At 44.1% G+C, this 12,903-nt stretch overlaps 1 non-coding gene across 1 annotated transcript; it reads right to left on the reverse strand.

The window, feature by feature from the left end:
- Positions 1-9,951: 9,951 nt before the first annotated feature.
- Positions 9,952-10,023, reverse strand: trnah-gug (transfer RNA histidin (anticodon GUG)). Its single transcript has one exon. It is a non-coding gene; the product is annotated as a tRNA-His (tRNA).
- Between the last annotated feature and the right edge of the window lie 2,880 nt (positions 10,024-12,903).

Below are 12,903 nucleotides of genomic sequence, written 5' to 3' on the forward strand. Positions count from 1 at the left end.
AATTCAGAATTAGTTGAATCTTTAAGTTCGACATCCCCAGACGCTGTGGTGGTTCCATCGAGTACTGCATGTTGATGACTGAGTTTGATAGATTTATAGAAACAAAAAGGTTCAAGGGATAGTGCGGGATATTGGTGTAATGCATGTTTGAATAACACTGTGTTATTAACAATGTGTTAATCACAGTTTCTTCACTAATATACCCACACAAGGAAGTACCCATTGCTGTAGTCAGTCACATAACCGGAGATCCCAGAACCGGAACCATACAATCTTCGTGGCGCAGCCGCGAATACCAAACCGGAAGTGGGGGTGGAAATGAGCACGTGAAGCTATTCTGTGGCACCACTGACATGATTGGTAAAGGCCCGGTCATAGAGTAATGGAGTTATAGAGATGTACAGCACGGAAACAAACTTTTCAATCCAACCCGTCCATGCCGACCAGATATCCCAACCCAATCTAGTCCCACCTGCCAGCAACCGACCCATATCCCTCCAAACCCTTCCTATACATACTACCAACCAAATGCATTTGAAATGTTGCAATTGTACCAGCCTCTGGCAGCTTATTCCATACACGCACAACACTCTGTATGTAAAAGTTAGCCCTTCTGTCTCTTTTGTATCTTTCCCTTCTCAAACTAAATCTCTGCCCTATAGTTCTAGACTCCCTGACCCCAGGGAAAAGACTTTGTCTATTTATCCAAGCACGTGAAATGCTGCAGCTGGGAGTGCTTCTGCTCAAATGCGAGATGCAAGCGCATATTGGTCTCAATTTATTATATTGTTAAGATTCAGCAGCAACATGAACCCGCACTGAAAATTGTCTCAGAGGAAGCCTGCTGGAATCTTAAGTGAGAGGTCGACGTATAGAAAGCATTCTAAGAGATTTTCCTTAGCAAAGCTATATTTTGTTACTTTGACAGTAAGAGCTGCTTTTGCTCACATTGTCTCCACATCATTCTCTTGCTCCAGTAAACACTCCAATCCAGCGTACATTGCTTCCATTCTAACATAGAAATGCGTCCTATTCTCTCTCCATTTGTGATAATCTGATTTGACAATGTCATTGTTTGAATGGAGAAATGCAGCAGGGAGTTGTTAATGCAGCGGCGATGTATTGGGCTAGTAATCTTTGGTGACTGGAACGTGGTAGCTGCTGTTATTTAAATTCGCTGAGTAAAATCTGGAAAATACACCCAATCTCAGCAACAGAGACAATAACTTTATATTGCTGAAAACTCATTCATTCATGTTCCTTCGAAAGGGAAATCTGCCGACCATAACGAATCCGGTCCACATGTGCCTGCAGACCCACAACAATGTGGTTCCCCCATGAATGTCCTCTGACTCAGTTCAAGGTGAATTAAGAATGAACAACTAATGGTCTTCAGACCAATGATAGCCACATTCCATGGGAGAATAAGGAAGAATAAAAATACATGGACAACGGGGAAAATGGGAAGCGTGTCTGTGTGGAATCGAATTCAACTGATATCCAAACTAAATAGACAAAAGGATACCCGCAGCGCCAAGAAGTCAGGGCCATGGGGTGACTGCAGGAAGGGATTCAATTACCCGCTGAGGTGTAAACTCACTTGCTCAGTCACAGTGCGCACAGGTCATTCACCACTCTCATATGCGACAAGTGATCCTCAAGGCGACCAACTGACAGAATCAACAGCAAGTTTACAAATGACTGCAGGGGATCGAAACTGCCGTTATTGCAGCTGTTCATCCCAAACAGCAATGAACCCTGTTTGGATGCGTGTTTCCAGTGGAGTGCCATTGTTTCCTGATGTCGATCAATGATTTAGACTTAGTTGTAGGAGCCAAAATTCAGACGTTTGCTGATGATGCAACAATTGGTCATGTAGTTGACTATGACTAAGAATGTCAGTGATTTCAGGGATGTATCAATCAGGTCGAGAGGGAAAATGGCGAATGGAATTGAATCCAGACCAATGAGTGTTAACGAAATTGGGGAGAAGAAACAATAACAGTGAGTATTCTGTGTAGTGTAGACGGACAAAGAGATCTTCGCATGGACATTCGCGATCGCTGAAGATCAATGGACGGGAATCAGTTGGACGGACGTGCGTACTGTAGATGCTGGAGATCAGAGTCAAGAGTAGAGTGGGACTGAGGAAGCACAGCAGGTCAGGCAGCATCAGCGTTGCAGAAAAAAATGACGTTTTTGGCAAAAAGCCTTCATCAGGAATAAGGCTGGGAGCGTCGAGATTGGGGAGATAAATGGCAGGGTTGGGGCTTTGGAGAAATTAGCTGAGAGTGCAATATGTGGATGGAGGTGGGGATAAGAGTGTTAGGTCGGAGATGAGGGTGGAGCGGATAGATGGGAAGGAAGACAGACAGGTGGGACAGGTCAGTAGGACAGTGCCAAGCTGGAGGGTTGGAACTAGCGTAAGGTGGGGGTGGGTGGAAATTAGGAAGTTGGTGAAATCCACATTGATGCCATGAGGTAGAAGTGTCATGAGTCAGAAGATGAGGGGTTTTTCCTCCAGGCGTCGTGTGGTGAGGGAGTGGCGGTGGGGGCGGCCCAGGACCTGCATGTTCTCTGGAGTGTGGCGTGGGGGAGTTGAAGTGTTCAGTCACGGGGCGTTGGGATTGATTGTTGCTGGTGTGCTGGAGATGTTCTCTAAAGCGTGCTGCGAGAAGGTATCTGGTGGCCCCACTGTAGAGGAGACTGCATCGGGAGCAATGGATGCAATAAATGACATGTGTGGAAGTGCAGGTGAAATTTTGATGGATGTGAAATAATTCTTTGGGGAATTGGGCGGAAGTGGGGGGTTGTTGGCGCAGGTTTTGCAATTCCTGTGGTGGCAGAAGAAGGTGCTGGGAGGCGAGGGTGAATAATTGGAGGGCATGGATTTTACTAGATAGCCGTGGAGGGAACAGTCTTTGCAGAAAGTGGATAGGGATGGGGAGGGAAAATATCCCTGTAGGTCAGCGCTACTGATTTTTTTTACAAACCCACTGTCACCCACAGATATGTGGATTACACCTTCTCCCATCTCACCTCATACACAAATGCTATCCTCTGCCTGAGCTGCATCTGCTCCCAGAGGACCAGTTCCACCATAGAACACACCAGAAGGCCTCCTTCTTTAAAGACCCGAACGTCCCCTCCCATGTGTTTGAAGATGGATGGAAGATCTCATCCATGTCCTGCATCTCCATCCATGAACCCCACATCTCCAAACACAACAAGGACAGAACAAGGACAGAGGAATGTGTTCACCTTCCAATCCACCAACCTCCACATAAATCACATAATCTGCCGACACTTTCGCCACCTCTAAATTGACCCCACCGCCAGGGATATATTTCCCTCCCCAAACCTATCCGATTTCCTCAAACATCCTTCCCTCCGTGACTACCTTGTAAAGTCCAAGCCCTCCAATGACCTCCATTCGCTCCCAGCACCTTCCTCTGCCACTGCAGAAATTGCAAAACCTGCACCCATTTGTTTCCCCTCACCTCTCACCAAGGCACCAATGGAGCCTTCCACATCCATCAAAGGTTCACCTGCACTTCCACACATGTCATTTGTTGTGTCTGCTGCTCCAGATGCGGTCGCCTCTAAGTTGGGGAGACTGGATGTCTTCTGACAGAGCACTTCAGAGAACATCTCAGGACAACTGCAAGAATCAACTTCACTGCCCCATGGCCAAGCATTTCAATACCCCCTCCCACTCTCCCGAGGTCATGCAGGCCCAGGGCCACCTCAATCGCCACTCCCTCAGTACCCGTCGCCTGGAGGAAGAATGCCTCATCTTCTTTCTCAATGTGGACTTCATCAGTTTCCTCATTCCCACTCCCCCATCTTACTACAGTTCTAAACTTCCAGTTTGGCACCGTCCTCCGGACCTGTCCTACCTCTGTATTTTCATTCCCAACATTCCCTCCACCCTCCTCTCTGACACATTGCCTTCACCCCCTCCTCCATCCATCTACTGCACTCTTAGATATCTTATCCACAGACCCACCCCCGCCCATTTATCACTCAACCCATAGACTCCCAGTCTCATTAATGATGATGGGCTTTTGCCCGAAACATTGATTTTTCCTCAGATACTGCCGGACCTGTTGTGCTTCTCCAGCATCGCTTTCATGTTGAGGGGAATCAGTTGATTTAGAGGGTTTTTGGATATTTTCTGTTGTTGACCACAGAACTTTAGCAACCACATGTTCAGTAAATAGCTAAAAGACTTAGCACAAGTCTGGTCTCTGCATTAATCAACATTTATTAAATGTTAAGATAAAAGACGAAGGGCTGAAGTATGTAACTTTGCCCCTCAAGACTGCTTCACCACTCAATGAGTTTACCACTGATTCATTTCTAAGTCAGGTTAATATGGGCCTTGGAGGATAATTTACAAATGGTGGCGTTTCGTTGCATCTTCTAAGCTTCTCCTTATAGTGAGTACAGCTGTTGAGCTTTGAAGGTTCTGTTAAAAATTCCCGGATGACTTACTCCATCGTGTATTTGGTGCACTCTGTTGCAATTGTGCCTGAGTGTTGAAGGAAATAAATATTCTGGTATTGAAGAGGGTACAATCAAGTGTCTGCATTGTCGTGGACAGTCTCCAGTTCCTTAAGTGTTATTGAAGTTACACCCATCTAGGCAAATGGAGAGAGTTCTGTACCACATCTCATTTGTGCCTTGCAAACGGTGTAGGATTCACGGAGCAATGAGTTGATTTTGTCATCAAAAACTGTCTACTAACAGACATGTTTTTGTTGTCAAAGTGTTTCTATCGCCAGTCTCAATCCGTTTTTCCTAAATACTAGCTCCGTGGACGATTACACGCGGTAATTTGGTTAAAGTAAAGCCATTGAATTTAAATGGTATATGATCAGGTGCTCATTTGTCAGAGCTATCATTAGTGTATTTCGTCCTTGTGTGGACCAATCTGATTCCAATCGCTGTCTGAATTCAATTTCCAATTCCCGCCTGTGTTTGAAATTGTTGACTCACATAAATTTCTCCACTTGGCTTAATAATATGTAAGGACGCTGCAGGGGACAGCAGAGATTTATGAACGTGTTGTTAACACTGGAGAAAATGAAGTTTCGTGGAATGATTGGTTAGGCTGGGATATTCTCCTTGAAACAAAGGAGGCGGAGGGGACCTGTATAATCACATAATAACACTTATAATCGTTCAATATTCATAGGATCTTGACAGGGTAGGTACAGGCATGTGGTTTACCCTCTGGTATGAGTAGAACATCAGAGTACATGAACTCAGAATTAGATGTTGCCTATTTAATTCAGAAATGAGGAGTCATTTCTTTGCTCATGTGCCAGTGAATCGGTGGAACACTTTACCGAAACTGTTGTTGAGGCTGAGTTGTGTATTTCCAAACTGTGCCAGACTGACATTTAACCAGAAAGACGATGAAGCTCTGTCGAGGTAAGGCAGGAGAATGGACAAAGATAAAAGTCACACAACACCAGGTTCTCCGAATCAGGAGAATGGAGTTGAAGATTATTAGATCAGCCATGAGATCCTTGAGTGGTGGAGCAGTCTCGATGGGCTGAATGGCCTATATCATTTGGTCTAACTCAATATTTTATTGATATGTTTAGAATTCTGAATTGATGGGATGATGTGACAGGAAAGTTTTATCAAACTGATCAGACAGATCAGGAACTCGGCTCATAAAGTGATGAACAAGAAATGTATTTGTTGTGGCCTGGATACAACAAATGGCACTGGTCATACCACAGACGGATATGTGCAGAAGGTGTGATTGGTAATGAAAATTCGTGGATCTAATGTTGTTGGCAACTTGGTGATCATGCTGGATTATAGATCGCGGTATGATTCACACAGCAGTAGTTTGTGAAAGAATGAAAGGTTCGTTTCATTGGAGAAGTTTTCTGCTGTTCCAATTCCAGTTGACTGTTTGAAATATTGATCAGAACTTTGAGTGGATGTGTTACATTAAAATTCAAAATCCCACTGAATAAACTATTGCACCCGATCTCTCCATATTTGTTTCACTTTCATTCGATGTAACTTCATATAAAGTCAAGATGAAATGAAAGGAGGAAAGAAACGTTGCACTCCTTTTCATTATTCCAATTTAACTTACAACAGAAACAAACTGCTTTATTTCGATTTTGATGAGACATCGATTTATCACCAATTTCCGGTGCAATGAATTACATGGGCAAGAATCTCCATCCAGTGTATACTAAAGATGCGAGGCACAAAGGGAAACCACAGCTGCGTTTGATAGAAGTAACAGCCAGAGTAGGATTCAAATCCACACATGCGCAGTGACAGAGCAAACCGCCGCCTTCACCTCTGGACCGCTTCAGCCCATGGCAAAGTGTGTCACATGTGACCACATCAAGATTACATATGGTGCACCTAGGAGATAAGAAATTTCCTGAGCGGAATCGAATCCACACCATTATGTTTCTGCTTTCAGTGGAATAATAATACCAGCAAAATCGAAGGGATTGACCTCGTCCTTGGAAGGAATTCCTTGTTCTTGATTTATTCCGCGTCAGAACTGTCTCAGAATGAACCAGCAAACATGAAATTCCCGTCATATTCACACGCACATTTGACGCATAATTTCTTCAGACAGTTTCTCTCTCACGTGAAGACGTATTTATGGAGAGAGAAGTGAAGGTGATGTTTTAGCTCGATGGTCTTTCTCATATGGCTGAAACTGAACTGGGTAAAATTCCCGGAAATGCAGTTTTGTTTCTTTCATTTTATTAATTTTGCTGCAACTTCACTCTGGTCATTGCAATGACCGGAAGTGAATTGGATTTGTGTCATTGGAACGTTTAATGTTGTATTCAATTTTGCTCCGAATTTATTTCAGTTTAAAGAAAATATTGATGAGAAAAACAGAAGGTTAAACTACAAAACAAGATTCCAGTTTTGATGTCAGTTACTTTGGCAGATTTCAGTGGGTATTAAATGAACCGAACATCATGGCGATTGTCCTCCCATCTTTAAGGCATGGGATTAAAGCAGGACATCGATCTCCAAAAGACGGGTCACTTCCTGTTCATTATGGAATATCTTTCCTTGACAATATACAAAATCTGCTCAGTTCAATTTATAATGCTTCATGTGGAATATAGTAGAGATCTTTCAAAACTCTGAGTATTTTTTGCTGAATCTTATTCTTCTGCATAGGTTTGAGATATTTCTTTACATCTAAAATCGTCCAAATTAGACATTGTTTCCTTGCACCTTCCAACCCCCACACACCACTTTTACGCTTTTACCTGGCCACAGGCTGTCTCTCTCATGCTGAAACTCACTGCTTGTGTGTCTCTAAATGTGCCTTTCCAAATATTTTGAAAACGAATTCTCTGAGTGACAGAAATTCTGTCCCATATTTTCTTTGTCCGACATCGATGGTTTTGAAAGCCTGACGTTCAGAGATTTACGAAATTAAAAGAGTGAATTTACCACCTATTTACTCTCTCCAAACCTCAAATACTCTGGAAAACTTCCATTCGGTTTTCCTTGGTTTAGTTTCAAATTTTCCAAAACACAAATAAATAAAATTCTATCCCCACTAAACGCCGTCAGCATCGTCTCTAATGTCTTAGCAGCCCAGTGGCAGTGTCGTCTTTGATAGAATCACAGATTCCCTACAAGGCAGAAAGTACAGTTCAGCCAATCGAGTCTGTACGGACACTCGGAACAGCATCTCAACAAGACCGAGATTCCTTCTGTATCCCTGCAGGCCTCTGGCTTGTGATTGCAAAAAAACCTGCTGGAATAAAACCTGGTATCGTCTGACTGCTGACCTTCTCACTGCATTACCCATGGCTAATTCACTGAACTTACTGAATTAACTCCCTGGACACATCAGCGCAATCTAGCATCGCCAATCCACCTAACCTACAGACTTAACAGCAGTGCGAACCACTGAGCAAATGTACCATCACATTGAACACTATCTGCATCATGTATAATGGCTTTACACACTGGTAACTCAGCCGAGTTCAAGCAAGCTGCGCTCATCAACCCGAATTCAATGCATCCAAACGCGGTTCTGCGCTGTACAACCTCATTAGTGCTGCTGGAAATGTTTCTGCGCTCAGGTCTGACTGGGTTTACTCTGTTTTCTTCCTCAGATTCCTGCTTTAAATAAACATATCAGTCAGGAACAACTCTATATAATGGTTTTCATTGCAACACAACCACAATGTGAAGTTTGCAGATGTTACGTGTTTGCACTGTCACGGACACTCTCTCTCCCCAGGAGCTGCAGTCCTTCCCCAGCTGATTCAGACAACACTATCCTTCCTGTGACATATCCAATCGTGAATGGAAGGCCAAGCATGAATAACCTTCACTGGGTAACAGACCGACAGGTTTAAAACCTTTACGATGCCCCCAGTGGAGAATTGAGCCCTGTGACAGGCGGGGACACTAACCACGATACTGTGGAGGACAACAACATCGAAGGAGGCCCTTCAGCATGTTGTGGCCGCACTTGTCCAACACAACTGCTTAACGACCTGAATCAAGTCTTCCATGATTTAGCCCATAGTCTTATATGTTTTGGCATCACAAATTCACATCTGATTTTTTTTCAGTTTAAAAGAGTTTCCGCCTCTCTGACCCTTTCCGCACATCTACTCAAAAATTTCTGCCTTTTCCCGAAATCTCTTGGCCCCAGTGTTCGATCCCTCCATCAATAACAAACGCTTCTTTCAGTCTATCCTATCCATATCCCTCATAATTTTGTACATCTCAGTCATGTCTTCCCCAATTTCCTCTGCTCGGCGACAAACAACCCCAGTCTGTCCAATCTCTCCTCATAACTGAAATCTTCAGCCCAGACAATATCCCATTGAATCTGTCCTGCAACGTTCCCAGTGCGATCACATCATTGTTATACTGTGAATTGCAGAACTGCACACAGTAATCTAGCTGGAGCCGAATTAACATTTTTCCCCTATTCTGTTACAGTATGAGGGTGTCGCTGGCTCGGCAGTATTGATTGCGATCCCTAATTGCACAGCGGGCAGTTGAGACTCAACCGTATTGCAGTGAGTCTGGAGTCACATTGAGGCCTGAGCAGGTAAGAATGGCAGGTTCCTTCCTCAAAGGATGTCAGTGAATCCGATGGTTTTGTTTTTTCAACAATTGGCCATGGATTTATCGGTGTTATGAGATTCGTAATTCCAGATATTTATCGAATCTCAATTCTAACACATGGCATGGTTGAAGTCAAACCCGGGTCCCTGGTCATTTGCTTGGTGTCTGAGTTAACAGTCCAGTGGTAATAGAGATCAGCCATTGCAGAAAACTCGTGAAACTAATCTTTCTCAAGTCGCTTTTTCTCGATATTGTCTTTGTCATTTTCCTGAGCTTGATCCCCAATAACCGCAAGTCTATATCAGTAAAAGCTGCTACCTGAGGATTGGTCTCACAACAGCGGTAAGCAAATCGATCAACTGGTATGCAGGTCCCGATGGAGGGGTTGGGGCACGTTCACCCAGCCACAGTGACCGCAGCAGCACAGACTGAACGGTATCAATGTGAGAGTCAGTGATAGATTCTGCAGTGCCTTACTGAAATAGGAAATGACTCCACAACCACATGATGAAAGAGCAGCACTCCCCAAACTAGTGCTCAGTTAAACCTGGTAGACTCTAACCTGGTGTTGTGTGATTTTTAACTTTGTACACTATAGTCCAACACCGGCATCCCTAAGTTAATGAAATGGGGGTGCGGGACGGAAAGTTCATTTCGTGATCGAAGGAGGGAGAGAAATCTCTGAGAACGGGAGGATTTGAATTCTGACATATGAAACACAGAGATGTGAGCGAGCAGAATTTGAAGGCAAAAGATCATCACCTTGGATAAAATTGCCACGTCAAAACAACTGATTCCTTTGTGTTTCACAAAACCTGGGGCAGATAGAGTAACCACTGCCGTGACTCGGATTCGAACCGAGGTTGCTGCGGCCACAACGCAGAGTACTAACCACTATACGATCACGGCAAGCCACAGACGAGCCGAGCGACTGGGCGCAATAAGTACAGATTCATAGGAAATGTTAGGCAGCGCACCAAATGCACAATATCAGTGTTAAGCGAACAGTGGCAGATTTGTGGGAACTCAGAATGGGCTGACCGTTTAATATCGGTTCCCCCAGTGGCTGTGGTGATATGACTCTATGATTGACGCTATGAAACAAATATCTGGTTGGGATTAATATGCTGAAGGCTGAGATAAATAGACTTCTCCAAAACATCAAAAATTCCGGGGACAGTGCAGGTGTTGTTGAAATGTATGCTTCAAGAGTCATGCAGTTTAACATCGGCTAATTCACCAGTTTCCCCCCACAAGGCAGTTGCCACTGCTGCCACAGAGTCCCAATTCCCAGGCCCAGAATCAGAGGAACTGAGTGACGCAGTCACGAAGATTCAACTGGAAGTCGGGATGGGAATGAGGTCGCACAGATACTTGAGGGCTCCAGTAACACTACCGGTGAATGCATGGTATTTCTATGACGGTTTAGAGGCGCAACCAATTCCGAAGTTGGGAGTGCTCCTGGTCAAAGACGGGGCAGAAGGGATTTTTTTCCAGTTTATAGCAATCTACAGTCCATCTTGCTGAGACAGCTGAGTGCCACAACTGGAGCGTGGGCGGCTGGTTTGAAGTTTGAACTTGCTTCACTGCCACCCACTTTCCTGGATTGAATTGCTTTCACCATTTTAATTTCCAATTGTTTGATATCTCCCTGCAGTCTTTGGCTTTCTTCCTCATGGTTAATTGCATGATTAACTGTTGTATTATTTGCACACTGCTAAATCACGGCCACTACAAGTAAATATGAATCATTGATCTATTTGAGAAAACAGTGGAACTAACTGCAGGCATGCTTCGTAGGTTTGCAGGCGATACCAAAATTGAAGACAGTGAGGAAGATTATCTAAGTTTCAAACGGATCTTAATCCAATGAGGCGTTGGCCTGAAAAATGTAACATGGAGTTCAATCTGGATAAATGGAAGGTATTGCATTTTGGTACAACAACAAGAGTCGGGCTTTGCGTAATGTTGGAGAAAACGGAAGCTAGGGGTGCAGGTGCATAATTCCTTGTAGTTTGCATCACCTACAGACAAGATGTTTCAAAGGCATTTAACATACTTCCCTTCATTGCTCAGTCCTTTGTTTATAGTAGTTGGGACGTTATGTTGAACCTTTGCAGATCATTGATGAGGCCTCTTCTGGAATATTATGTCCAGTTCTGGCCGCCCATCTGTAGGAATGATATTATTCAGCTGGAGTAGGTTCAGAAAAGGTATACACGCATGTTGCCAGACTATTTTCAGATTCGAGATCAGGGTGCTGGAAAACCACAACAGTTGAGGCAGCATCCGAGGAGCAGGAGAATATTTTTTTCGCGCAAGTGTCGTTCATCAGGCTCTTGCCCGAAACGTCGATTCTCCTTCTCCTCAAATGCTGCCTGACCTGCTATGCTTTCCCAGCACAACACTCTGGACTCTGATCTCTCATCTGCAGTTCTCACTTTCTCCTAGTTGAGACCGATTTCACTCTAGGTTAGGGGTTTGAACGGTGACCTGAGAAGTTTATGAATTATTGAGAGGCAAGTTAGAGTTAACGATAGCTGCCTTTTCCCAGGATGGGGATTTCAAGACTAGAGGGCATATGTTTAAGAAGAAAAGAGAGAGATTTTGTTTTTGAAAAGGTCATGTGAGGCATTTTGTAAGGAAGGTGTTTTACGTGTGCAATTAACTTGCTGAGCAAGTGATGGATGAGTGTACATTTGCAACATTTAATGGACAATTGATTCCAAACATGAATGGTAAAGTGGGATTTTAAAATAAATTTTATCATGCCTAATACATCAGTTATTTCCCAGAGGACATTTAAGAGTCAACCATGGTATTATCCATCTGGAGTCTCCTGTGGGACAGAACAGATGAATATGACAGTTTGCTTCCCGAACTGGCATGAGTAAATCAGATGGGATTTTCCACACAACTGATTCATGTCATCACGAGACTCTTCAATTCCAGGTGCGTATTGAATTCAAACTCCACTATCTGTCCTGCCAGGACCTGAACCCTTTGTCCCCAAAATATTACCTGTTTTTTGGATTAACAACAAAGTAATAAAACTACAAGGGCATTATAACCACTTACTAATCCCGTTTTCCATGTTGTGAATGTGTTTTCATTGTTTCTCATTCCCCCACAGGGTGTGCGTATGACTGGTCAGGGCAACATTTATTATTCGCCCCTCGTTGATTGCTTTCTAGCTGCACCACAAACCGGGGTGCGATCCCAGCCTCGGGTCTCTGTCTGTGGGCAGTCTGCACATTCTCTGTGTGTTGTGTTTTTATTTCTCCCTCCGACCTAGGATGTGCCAGTTACAGGGATCAACAATGGAAAATGTAGGCTTATGGGATAGGGAATACCGTGGGGTCTGGTGGGATGCGCTTCGGATGGATGTGTGGACTGGAAGGGCCGACTAGACTGCTTCCCACACAGTGGGGATTCTTGGACTAAGGGTCAGCTAATTTTTTTTTCTGGACCTGGAGTCTCTCGGAGGCAGGACTGGGTGAAGATGGTAGAATCCCCTGCATAAGGGACATGAATGAATGAGATTGCAGGAAAGTAAAGTCATGATCTCTGTTCCTGAGGTCAGGCTTGCATTTCAGGTTTTATTCGTCGAACTTAAACATCACCGTTTCCGTGTCCCAATCCCCAAAGACGACGAGTTTAAAATATCAGCCCAACACCACATTCTCCAGGTTGAAATCTTGACTGTGTGGAAGAAACTGATACTGAGCTGATGCGAGCAAATATTGCTGTCACCGCCAGTGTCGGAAACACAGATCCAAATAGCAAAAT

The sequence above is a fragment of the Chiloscyllium plagiosum genome, unplaced genomic scaffold (genome assembly GCF_037043375.1).
Source record: "Chiloscyllium plagiosum isolate Xiang-an unplaced genomic scaffold, Cpla_swu_hap1 HiC_scaffold_48, whole genome shotgun sequence".
NCBI classification, from domain to species: Eukaryota; Metazoa; Chordata; class Chondrichthyes; order Orectolobiformes; family Hemiscylliidae; genus Chiloscyllium; species Chiloscyllium plagiosum.